The 10,802-nt window shown below is 43.8% G+C and overlaps 1 long non-coding RNA gene across 3 annotated transcripts; it reads left to right on the top strand.

Moving 5' to 3' along the window:
- The first annotated feature begins 1,236 nt into the window (after positions 1-1,236).
- LOC111544478 lies at positions 1,237-8,666 on the top strand. Of its 3 annotated transcripts, none has more exons than XR_002732175.3 (5): positions 1,237-1,568; positions 2,448-2,562; positions 3,225-3,343; positions 5,666-5,853; positions 8,331-8,666. It is a non-coding gene; the product is annotated as an uncharacterized LOC111544478 (long non-coding RNA). The 3 variants fall into 3 exon arrangements; XR_002732176.3 differs by having other exon boundaries at positions 3,157-3,343; positions 5,711-5,853; XR_002732174.3 differs by having other exon boundaries at positions 3,157-3,343.
- Positions 8,667-10,802: the final 2,136 nt, after the last annotated feature.

Genomic DNA, 10,802 nt, shown 5'->3' with positions numbered 1-10,802 from the left:
CACGCCTCAGCCTCCCAAAGTACTGGGATTATAGGAGTGAGCCACCACACCTGGCCTCTAGGCCACATTCTTTTTTTTTTTTTTGCCATATTCTTAAAGCTTTGTCTTGTCACCATTTATCTGCCAGGGACAAAAACAAAGAAACAAACAGAAGTAAGCCAATAGCAAGTAGAAGAAAAAGCAAAACAAATTAAGATTCTATTATTCTAGGAAGGTAGGAATAGATAAGTTCCTAAAAGACCCTAATGGCCAGGATATTGAATTTTGACTTTATCCTGAAGACAATAGAGAGTCTTTCATATGGAGACAGACTAGAAATGTAAAATCAGTCTCTAAATTTCAGAAACAAGGCTGAGTGCCATGGCTCACGCCTAGAATCCCAGCACTTTCGGAGGCCGAGGCGAGTGGATCACTTGAGGGCAGCAGTTTGAGACCAGCCTGGCCAACATGGCGAAAGTCCATTTTTACTAAAAATACAAATAGCCAGGTGTGGTGGCGGGCGCCTGTAATCCCAGGTACCCAGGAAGCTGAAGCAAGGGAATCGCTTGAACCCAAGAGGCAGAGGTTGCATTGAGCCAAGATCACACCACTGCACTCCAGCCTGGGCAACAGAGTAAGACTCAGTCTTAGAAACAAAATCTAGGCCAGGCGTGGTAGCTCACGCCTATAATCCCAGCATTTTGGGAGGCTGAGGTGGGTGGATCACCTGAAGTAAGCAGTTCAGGAGAAGCCTGGGCAACATGGTGAAACCATGTCTCTACTAAAATTGCAAAAATTAGTGGGCATGGTGACATGCGCCTGTAGTCCCAGCTACTCGGGAGGCTGAGGCAGCAGCATCACTTGAACCCAGGAGGTGGAGGTTGCAGTGAGCTGAGATTGCACCACTACACTCCAGCCTGGCTACAGAGCGAGACTGTCTCCAAAAAAAATAAAAAAGAAAAGAAAAAGAAACAAAAACCTATTGATAAGAGTCCATTTTAAAGATCATTCTCCACACTTAGAGCATGGAATCATGCCTGTCAGCAACTTTGGTCAGTCTCCAGATTCCAGATTAGTAACTGTGACTTGCCACCCTGGCTGATGGGCTGGCAGGAAGGAGTGTGTCATATCAGAGATTGCCACAGACACCCAGGGCAATGTGATTTGTCACTTAAAGAGGGAGGCAGATCAAGAGCATCTCATCCTCTGGCTGCTGAGTCATCCTGCTCTGGCAGTTATTTAAACAGAAGCCTCCAGGAGACATACAATCAACACTCCACTCAGACAATGCCCAGACCTCCAGAAATCATGTGTCAAGCTTGGATTGCCTTAGACAGGTGCAATTTTAAAACAGCTTTCGTCCTCTTTTCTCTCATATTGTCACACTATCGGTTCTGACTTCTGGCTCCTTTCCTCACAAGAAGCTCACCCAGCTGGAACTCTTATGGGACCTTGGCACCAGAGACCACCAATTCCTCTTTGAAGTTTTCTAACAGCATCATTGGTATTTCTGACTTGGCTTTATTGTATTTCTCTCACGTTAACAAAACTGGTTGAGCATCTACCACGGGCTACATGCTGAGCTACAGGTAAGGTTTGGCTAAAGGATGAATAAGACTCACTCCTTGTCTTCAGGAGTTTGTCTAGCAGAAGAGTCTGTCAAGTAATCAGGAAACCCCCGTACACAATGTGATAGCTCTAAGACAGGTATATACAAGATGATGTTCTGGAACTTAACTGTTTGGGAAGTACCACTGCCTTTGTCTAAAAACCATCACCCTTTTTATACGCCATTTGGGAGGAAGTGGGGGGACGTGGGAGGCTTTAAAGGGCTATGGGAGGATGGACATTTTCAAAGGACTTTTCTTTCTTTTTTTGAGACAGAGTTTCGCTCTGTCACCCAGGCTGGAGTGCAGTGGCGTGACCTCGGTTCACTGCAAGCTCCGCCTCCCAGTTTCATGCAATTCTCCTGCCTCAGCCTCCTGAGTAGTTGGGACTACAGGTGCCCGCCACCACACCTGGGTGATTTTTTTGTATTTTTAGTAGAGACAGGGTTTCACCTTGTTAGCCAGGATGGTCTCGATCTCCTGACCTCGTGATCCACCCGCCTTGGCCTCTGGAAGTGCTGGGATTACAGGCGTGAGCCACCGCGCCCTGCCAAAGGGCTTTTCAAATCTAACGATGTATTCGCATTTCCACCTGTCTGCCAGCCCTTGTCCAGTTTGACCTGGGCACTCACTGCTGCTTTGGTGGTGAGTACTGTTGATGGTTCTTTTCCCTGCCCATCCTTGAGGTGCTCCCTTCAATATGTCAAATGAGGACTCCCATTACATTTGACTGTCATCCATCAGCCACAACTGTCCTGCCCAGAAGAGCTGGCCTTGGTTTTAAAGCCTACATCTTGGCTGACCTTCTTTATCACTTTATTAAGGAACCTGACTTGCTGTTTGATATCACATGTGCTACAGGTGCTGTTGATGAAACTGCCAAAGGAGCTGAATATGACTGACATCTTTGGAAGGATGAGACTTAGCATGCCCGTACAGTTGTGTCCAAATGCTGTCCTTATCTCCCAATGGAAAGGTATTGTAAATAAAGAGAAAGGTCAGAGGCTTATTTTAAACACTAAATATGAACTAGGAGCTGTCCTAGACACTATGTAAAAGTTTTATTTAGTTCTCACTGTAATGTTGGCCTTATGTTAGCATCGCAGTTTTTAGACTGAGGAAATTATGGCTCAGAGAGTTTAAGAGACCTGTTGAAGATCACACAGCTCCACAAACTTTTGTGTAGATTGAATGTGTACGTGGGTCTATTGACTTTGAATCTTGTGTTCTTTACCTTAGTGGACTATTTCACAGAAGGAAAATGAAATATTAACATGGCAATAAGATTTCTGGTTCCAGTCTGATTACTGGTCTTCCAAGAGTGTTATAGGATGTATAGCCTAAGTCTCTGAAGCTTTGTTCTGAAGCATGCTATCAATATGAACAAATTGGTATGGAAGGAAGCCATAAATTATACTAAAATCTAGTTCATCAGAGGAAAATATTGTTAAATACATTTTCATTCCCAGAACTGTTCATATTGAAGAATAAAACACACAGTGGGAAAGAGACGAAGAGAAAATACGCCTGTTTTTATGACTTGTTGATATCTATGGGGTTTTTCCTTAAGCCTCACAACAATTTCCAGCATTGCCAGCAGCATTCAGTACATTCAGAACAGGATCATTTCACCCGCAGCTGAACTAGCGCCATGCCTGGGACAGACAGAGAATGGCCTTCCAGCAGACATGCCAAGGAGCAAGCCAGGGTCAGTGAGTGAAGAGGAGGGCAGGCCCATTTGAAACAACACAGTTTATGTAAGTGTGATCTAACTGCTTTCACTGGAAATGGGTCAGGTTCCAGTTGAGAGAACGAGGGGCCTGAATGACCCCAGCAAAATCACTGTGGCATTGCTTTCAATCACCACTGAGAATATGGCCCTGTGACGACATAATGACACTTGGATTCATTTCAGTCAGCCGTGTTTCCCCCTCCTTTCTTGCTTCTCCATAGTTGATTTGCCAAATTTTTTTTGTTTGCTTAAATACGCTAAACTGAACAGGATACATTATATGACAGTCCGTGATAAATTTACCACTGGGAAAAGGGAAAAAGTATGGGATAAAGAAATAGGTCTTTTTCGCCTCTCACAGCTGTGATTCAGTTCTGACTCAAAAGGAAGTGTGCCACCTACTGAATCACGGAAACCACTTCCTGTGGCTGTTTGGTTTATTCTGGAGGAGCATCAGGCCAAGTGCTGCCCTGCCCTGACCCTGACTGGCTCTTCAGAGCCAAGGCATTCACAGCTTGAGGTGGTTTGGCCTCAGACTCTTGAGAACATTGCATATTAAATTACAAGTGTTTCGTTTCCTAGCAAGGAGTCTTTAGCAACATGAAAACGAACATGTGTTATTTGCAAACCAAGTGTATCATTACTGAACCTGAATAGCCTTACTTTTTCATAAGGTATGTATTCCGGATGACCACTCTTAAGACCCGAATGTACACTGGTTCTGTTTATCCCGAGGAGAACTTGGGCAGTCTGCAGGGTGGCATTTACCAGCTGAGGGACTTCAAGAGCACCCCTTACTCAGTGAAGCAACACTCAACTTGTATTCACTCACTCAACATATTTCTGAGCATGTACTTATCGCCATGTGCTGTGCTAGGAAGGAGTAGAGGATACAGTGGTGAACAAGACCCCACAGCTCCTGACCTCATGGTTCATGCGTTCCATACCATAAGGGAATTACACTGTCTCTTGGGGCAGGGACCTTCCTCTGTTCACCATGCAACCCCAGCATCTAGCACCCGGCCTTGCATAAAGTCACCTCTAAATCAAGCTTGTCCAACCCAAGGCCCACGGGCCACATGTGGCCCAGGATGGCTTTGAATGCAGCCAAACACAAATTTGTAAACTTTCTTAAAACATTATAAGATTTGTGTGTATGTGTTTTAGTCCATCAGCTATTGTTAGTGTTAGTGTATTTTATGTGTGGCTCAAGACAATTCTTCTATGTGGCCCAGGGAAGCCAAAAGATTGAAGACTCCTGCTCTAAATACTTGTTTGTTGAATAGATACAGGAAAAGAAAGAAGGAGGGAAGGAAGAAAGGATGGAGGAAGGAAAGAAAGAAGGGTGGGAAGAAGGGAGAAAGGAAGGGAAGAAAGAAGCAGAGAAAGGAAGAGAAAGAAATTATGGCCAGCACGGTGGCTCACGCTTGTAATCTTAGCACTTTGGGAGGCCGAAGCAGGCTGATCACCTGAGGTCAGGAGTTCGTAGGCCAGCCTGGCCAACATGTTGAAACCCCGTCTCTACTAAAAATACAAAAATCAGCTGGGCGTGGTGGTGCACGCCTGTAATCCTAACTACCTGGGAGGCTGAGGCAGGAGAATTGCTGGAACCCAAGAGGCGGAGGCTGCAGTGAGTTGAGATCGCGCCACTGCACTCCAGTCTGGGCAACAGAGTGAGACTCTGTCTCAAAAAAAAAGAAAAGAAAAGAAAAAAATAAAGCAGTTACCATTAATTTTTTGTTGTATTTGCAAGCAAAGACAAAAGCACCAAGGTACTTGTTTCCTTCTGTAATTAGATTTTCAAATAGACTAAAAGTTTCTGCTCTTAGGTGGGTCTGGAGACTCTGCAGTACCTCAGGACCTCAGAACACATGTGGTCTCTTGGTTGTTTTCTTTTGTTGTTGTTGTTTATTTTATTTTTATTTTTTAATTTTAAAACAATTTTTTTGTAGATGAATATGCTTACATATGTTTGGGTTTTTTTTGTTTTTTTGAGACAGGGTTTTGCTCTGTTACCCAGGCTGGAGAGTGGTGATTTGATCACAGCTCACTGCAGCCTCGACCTCCCAAGGTAGGGACTACAGGTGTGGGCACTGGGGCACACCACCACACCCAGCTGATTTTCAAATTTTTTTTGTAGATAAGAGTCTCACTCAGTTGGGCAGACTGGTCTTGAAATCCTAGGCTTGAGCAATTCTCCTGCCTCGGTCTCTTAATGCATTAGGATTACAGGCGTGAACACTGCACCCTGCCAGCATGTGGTGTCTTAACCAGAGAGGCCTCTTCTGAACTACATAGAGGTCCTGAGAATTGATTCTGAGAGTAAAAGTCTCTTTGTTCTCTTCAGAATAGATCAGAATCCCTAATGATGGAGCATCTACTATTCCTCTAGTGGTCCATGCCCAACAGATTCATCCAAGAATGCCTGAAGATCTGTGTAATGTTGAGCAACTAATCTAATCACCCCACAGAAGAGTTGTGACTTGAATTATCCCAGAGTCGGCCCACCTGTTTTCATAAAGATCAGTGTAACTTGTAAGTTTCCCCACTTCTCCTCGCCTATCATCACTTGACTAACAAAAAACAGAAAAACTAGGCTAGTTACGGTGGCCCATGCATATAATCCCGGCTCTTTGAGAGGTCAAGGTGGGCGGACTGCTTGAGTACAGGAATTTGAGACCAGCCTGGGCAACAAAGGGAGACTCTGCCTATATCCCAGCTATGCAGGAGGCTGAGGCAGGAGAATTGCTTGAACCCGGCAGGATTGAGGTTGCAGCAAGCTGAGATCATGCCACTGCACTCTAGCCTACGTGAGACTTGGTCTCAAAAAAAAAAAAAAAAAAAAAGAAAGAAAGAAAAAGAAGAAATCCCAATCTCTTCTTTTATGTAGATTCTTCCTCACTTGAATAATACATTTCTTCCCCAGTATCCTCCATATTATCCCATAGTCAGCCCCTCTCTTTTTGTAAAGATCTGTGTAACCTCCTCTAAGTTTCCCAGTCCTCCTCACCTATCATATCATTTGGCTCAACAAAGGGCAGGCAGCTAGATTCTAATTGATATTTTGAGGCCAGGAGCGATGGCTCACGCCTGTAATCACAGCACTTTGGGAGGCTGAGGCAGGCAGATCACTGGAGGTCAGGAGTTCGAGACCAGCCTGGCCAACATGGTGAAACCTCATCTCTACTAAAAATACAAAAAATACAAAAAATTAGCCAGGCATGTTGTCATGTACCTGTAATCCCAGCTACTTGGGAGGCTGAGGCAGGAGAATTGCTCAAACCAGGGAGGCGGAGGTTGCAGTGAGCTGATATCGTGCAATTGCACTCCCGCCTGGGTGACAGAGCAAAACTCCATCTCAAAAACAAACAAAAAACCCCTGATATTTTCAAAATTGAGGCAGTTATAATAGCTGTTTAGCCAAGAATTATGATAGCAATAATAGCAAGAAAATAAATTGGTTCACAAATGAGTCTCAGAGGTCCAATTATTTTTATTTTATTTTTATTTTTTGAACTTTTATTTTAGAATCAGGGGATACACTTGCAGGTTTGTTACCCAGGTATATTGCATCATGCTGAGGTTTGGAGTATACATGAATCAAATCTGTTATCCAGGTAGTCAGTATAGTACCCAACAGATAGTTTTTTTCAATCCTTACCTCACTCCCTTCCCCACACTTGTATGCCCCAGTGTCTACTGTTCCCATTTCTATGACTGTGCCAACAATAATATTTTTTCTTTTTTCTTTAAATAGAGATGAGGGTCTCACTATGTTGCCCAGGTTGGTCTCAAACTTCTGACCTCAAGTGATCCTTGCACCTTAGCCTCCCAAAGTGCTAGGATTACAGGCATGATCCATTGCGCCTGGCCCATGCCAACAATATTTTAAACCTTTATCTGCATATTCAAGTTTGCTACTGGTTTTGTTTTGCTCATTAATGTATCCCAAGCATCTAAACATGGCATATAGTACTGGCATGTAATAGGTGCTTAATAAATATTTATTGAATAAACAAATTAGTTTGAGAGTTAACATTTCAAATAAAACAGAATACCATTCAATTAATTCTCTTCCACTTTCTTTTAAGAGAGACAAATAGTCACACATACATCAGCAGGAGAGGACACAATTTCCTGTGTTTAAGTTTTTATGATGTTACTTCAGTTCAAATGTCACAGAAAATTATATTGAGCTCTTGACCAATCTATCTAGTTTTTCCATTGGAGTATTGACCCAAATAAGAAATAGCATCAAGGAAAAATTATTTTTTGGCAGAAAAATATTGTCTCTAAATTCTTGTGTGTTTTGTTTTGATTTTTTCCTTAGTGACTGGAGGCCAGTTTCAATCCACTGAAGCACAGATTCCAAATTTTCAATCTGGTTTTCTTGAGTAGTGACTGAGTGCCAAAAATGAAGCAATGACACAACATCGCCACCAAGACGCTCCCCAGCACGCACACACACGCCAGAGTCCACCACCAAGACACTCCCCAACATGCACACACACACACACCAGAGTCCACCACCAAGACACTCCCCAACAAGCACACACATGCCAGAGTCCACCACCAAGACACTCCCCAGCACACACATACATGCCAGAGTCCACCACCAAGACACTCCCCAGCACACACACACACCAGAGTCCACCACCAAGACACTCCCCAACATGCACACACATGCCAGAGTCCACCACCAAGACACTCCCCAGCACGCACACACACACCAGAGTCCAGGCCATATTTGGGTGGCTTGCAAGCTTCTTCCTCCCTAGTATTTACTCTCAAAACAATGGCTTCTTTTTTTCCAAACAAATTTCTTACTTATATCTTTAACCAATTCTCATAAAATTTTTGTCTAATACACTAGTTAGTGTATTCCGGACCCTAAAAGATAACATAATGAAACTGTTTGGGTGAGGGAGAAGGGACAAGATGGAGGAAGGTAAACAAGAAGGCACCGCCCCTGTTGCTTCCGGGTTCTTCCTCACCAACTTTCCCGCCCGCAGGAAAATGCAGCCCTCGCACCGGGGACGATGCAGATCAACAGAGCATGCGCCAGGTGACGTCAATCCAAAGCGCTCCAAACTCACCCGGCCACGCCTATGGAGACGCCCCTATCACGCCCTTATCCCGCCCACTGCCCTCCCCCTTCCAGTACCAATGCATAAAAATCCGCTGCCGGCAGGAGCCGCTGTGACTTCTTTGCCCCCGCATTCTGGACCAGGGAACCTAACCAGGGCGCCAGCGCGACTTCCCTGGACCCCCCCCACACCTGAGGACCAGAGAACCTCGCCCCAGAGTGTGTGCATATTTGCAATAAAGGGCTCCCGCTTTCTTATGTACTTTGGCCTCATGTTTAATTACTTAGCTCTCCTAAGTTACATTAAATTAAATTAAGACAAATTATGACTAAAAGGTAATCATATCTTCTAGTTATCCTTTTTTCCTTCCTTTTAAACTTTAATTTTGATATATTTGGGAGTGAAATGATGACAATAAATGCAAAGTAATTATTGAAGAAACAATAATTTTGTATTAGCTTACTGGAAAAAAAAAAAAAAAAAGATAACCAAATATATTTTGGCAGCCCCAAACAAGTCACATGTGTAATGCAGTGGGGGAGCAGTGCCCTGAAGGAAAAGGTGGCCTGCTGGACTGCCAAGAGAACAGACGTCCATTGCAAGTAATATGAGCTCTAAGTCTGGACGAGGCCCATGTCTGCTATGAGACTTGGGGCAATTCACTTAATCAGAGCCTTAATCAGCTACGGACTAACAATATCCATACCTGCTACTTATTTTGTAAATCTCCTTTCTAAAGTTAACTCTATTCGTTGTTCCATAATCCCATAAATTCTAGACTCTTTTCCTGTTACAGCCAAGTTGTCTATCATTGACAGAGATATTCACCTGGTGGTTTTGGCTTCTCTAATCCTCCTGATGAGAACACCTCCAAGGGAGCTTTCAGTGGCATTTAAGGTCACTTGTGCTCTTGGGCCTAGAAACTGCCTTGGTAGTGGTTTTAGCCCACATGAGGTAAGTATTGTATGCCCAACCTCTTTATGTATTACTTCATTTAATTGTATACTAATCCTTTGTCATAGGTTATCAGAGTGTTTGACTATAAGTTACAGGAAGGAAAAAACAACAAACTCCAATTGACTAAAACAATGGGGCATTTTTTGCCTCACATAACTGAGAGTCTAGAGAGAAGGCATCTTCAGGTTGGCTGATGAATCCTGTATGTCTGCCTTGTCTCCAGGTCCCCAGGTTCTGCCTCTGTCCTAACGTCCAGTGTTGGATTCCTCTTCACATCAACTCCTCTCTGCAGGTTGGGCCATCAGACCCTATCTCCTTATTTATGTTGAGCAAAGGAGAGAGAATGCCTCTACAAACAATGAAAAAAGTGAGAAAAAAAAATCCTTCTCCTCCTTATAACTTTAGTTATCTTAACTTTAGTCAGTTTAACTTTAGTCAGTTGCTTAGCTACTAAACAGTAGCCATTAAGAGGTGGGAAGGAATACTATTGTGTAATCAACTAAGGCTCATACAGAAGATTAGGGTTATCTGGAATGATTTAAATTAATTAGAATTTACCCTCAGAGCTGTGAAAATTCCTTGAACCACATTGATTGCTATAAGGTGGAAGAGGAATAGATTGAATTTTGGGGAGTCAACTACAATGTGTACTACAGGTAAATACTACGAATTTCCAATTCACAGATGAGAAAATTGAGGCATGTGCTGGGAGGGAGGTTATGTAATTTGCCCAATATCACAATTGAACCTAGGCAAAAGCCTGTCTCCAGGTCTAACAATTCAGTGACCTCCTGTGTACATTTCTGTCTCTCTGTTTTTTAGAGTCGGGGTCTCACTGCGCCACCCGGGCTGGATTGCAGTGGCTTGATCATGGAGATCATGGCTTTCTGTAGCCTTGAACTCCTGGGTTCAAGTGATCCTCCTGCCTCAGCTTCCCGAGTGGCTGGGACTACAGGCTTGACAACACACCTGGCTATCCTGTGTACATTTCTTGAGAGCTTATGATATATAAGAGAAACTCTAAAATAAGAGGAGGGTGTGCTAAGGGGAAGACCAAATCACTATCAAGAGGTAGATTCAATCTTACCTCTTCTATTTACTAGTTGTGTGACTCTTTTGAAAGGGGAATAATAGGCCAGGCGTGGTGGCTCCTGACTGTAATCCCAGCACTTTGGGAGGCCGAGGCGGGCAGATCACCTGAGGTTAGAAGTTCAAGACCAGCCTAGCCAACATGGCGAAACCCCATCTCCTCTAAAAATACAAAACTTAGCCGGGAATGGTGGCGTGTGCCTATAGTCCCAGGTACTCAGGAGGCTGAGGCAGGAGAATCGCTTGAACCTGGGAGGCAGAGGTTGCAGTGAGCCGAGATTACGCCACTGCACTTCAGCCTGGGTGACAATGAGACTCCATCTCAAAATAAAATAAAATAAAATAAAATGG

Source organism: Piliocolobus tephrosceles, chromosome 4, assembly GCF_002776525.5.
Source record: "Piliocolobus tephrosceles isolate RC106 chromosome 4, ASM277652v3, whole genome shotgun sequence".
In the NCBI taxonomy this organism is placed as follows: domain Eukaryota; kingdom Metazoa; phylum Chordata; class Mammalia; order Primates; family Cercopithecidae; genus Piliocolobus; species Piliocolobus tephrosceles.
This window is presented reverse-complemented; position numbering and strand designations above follow the sequence as displayed.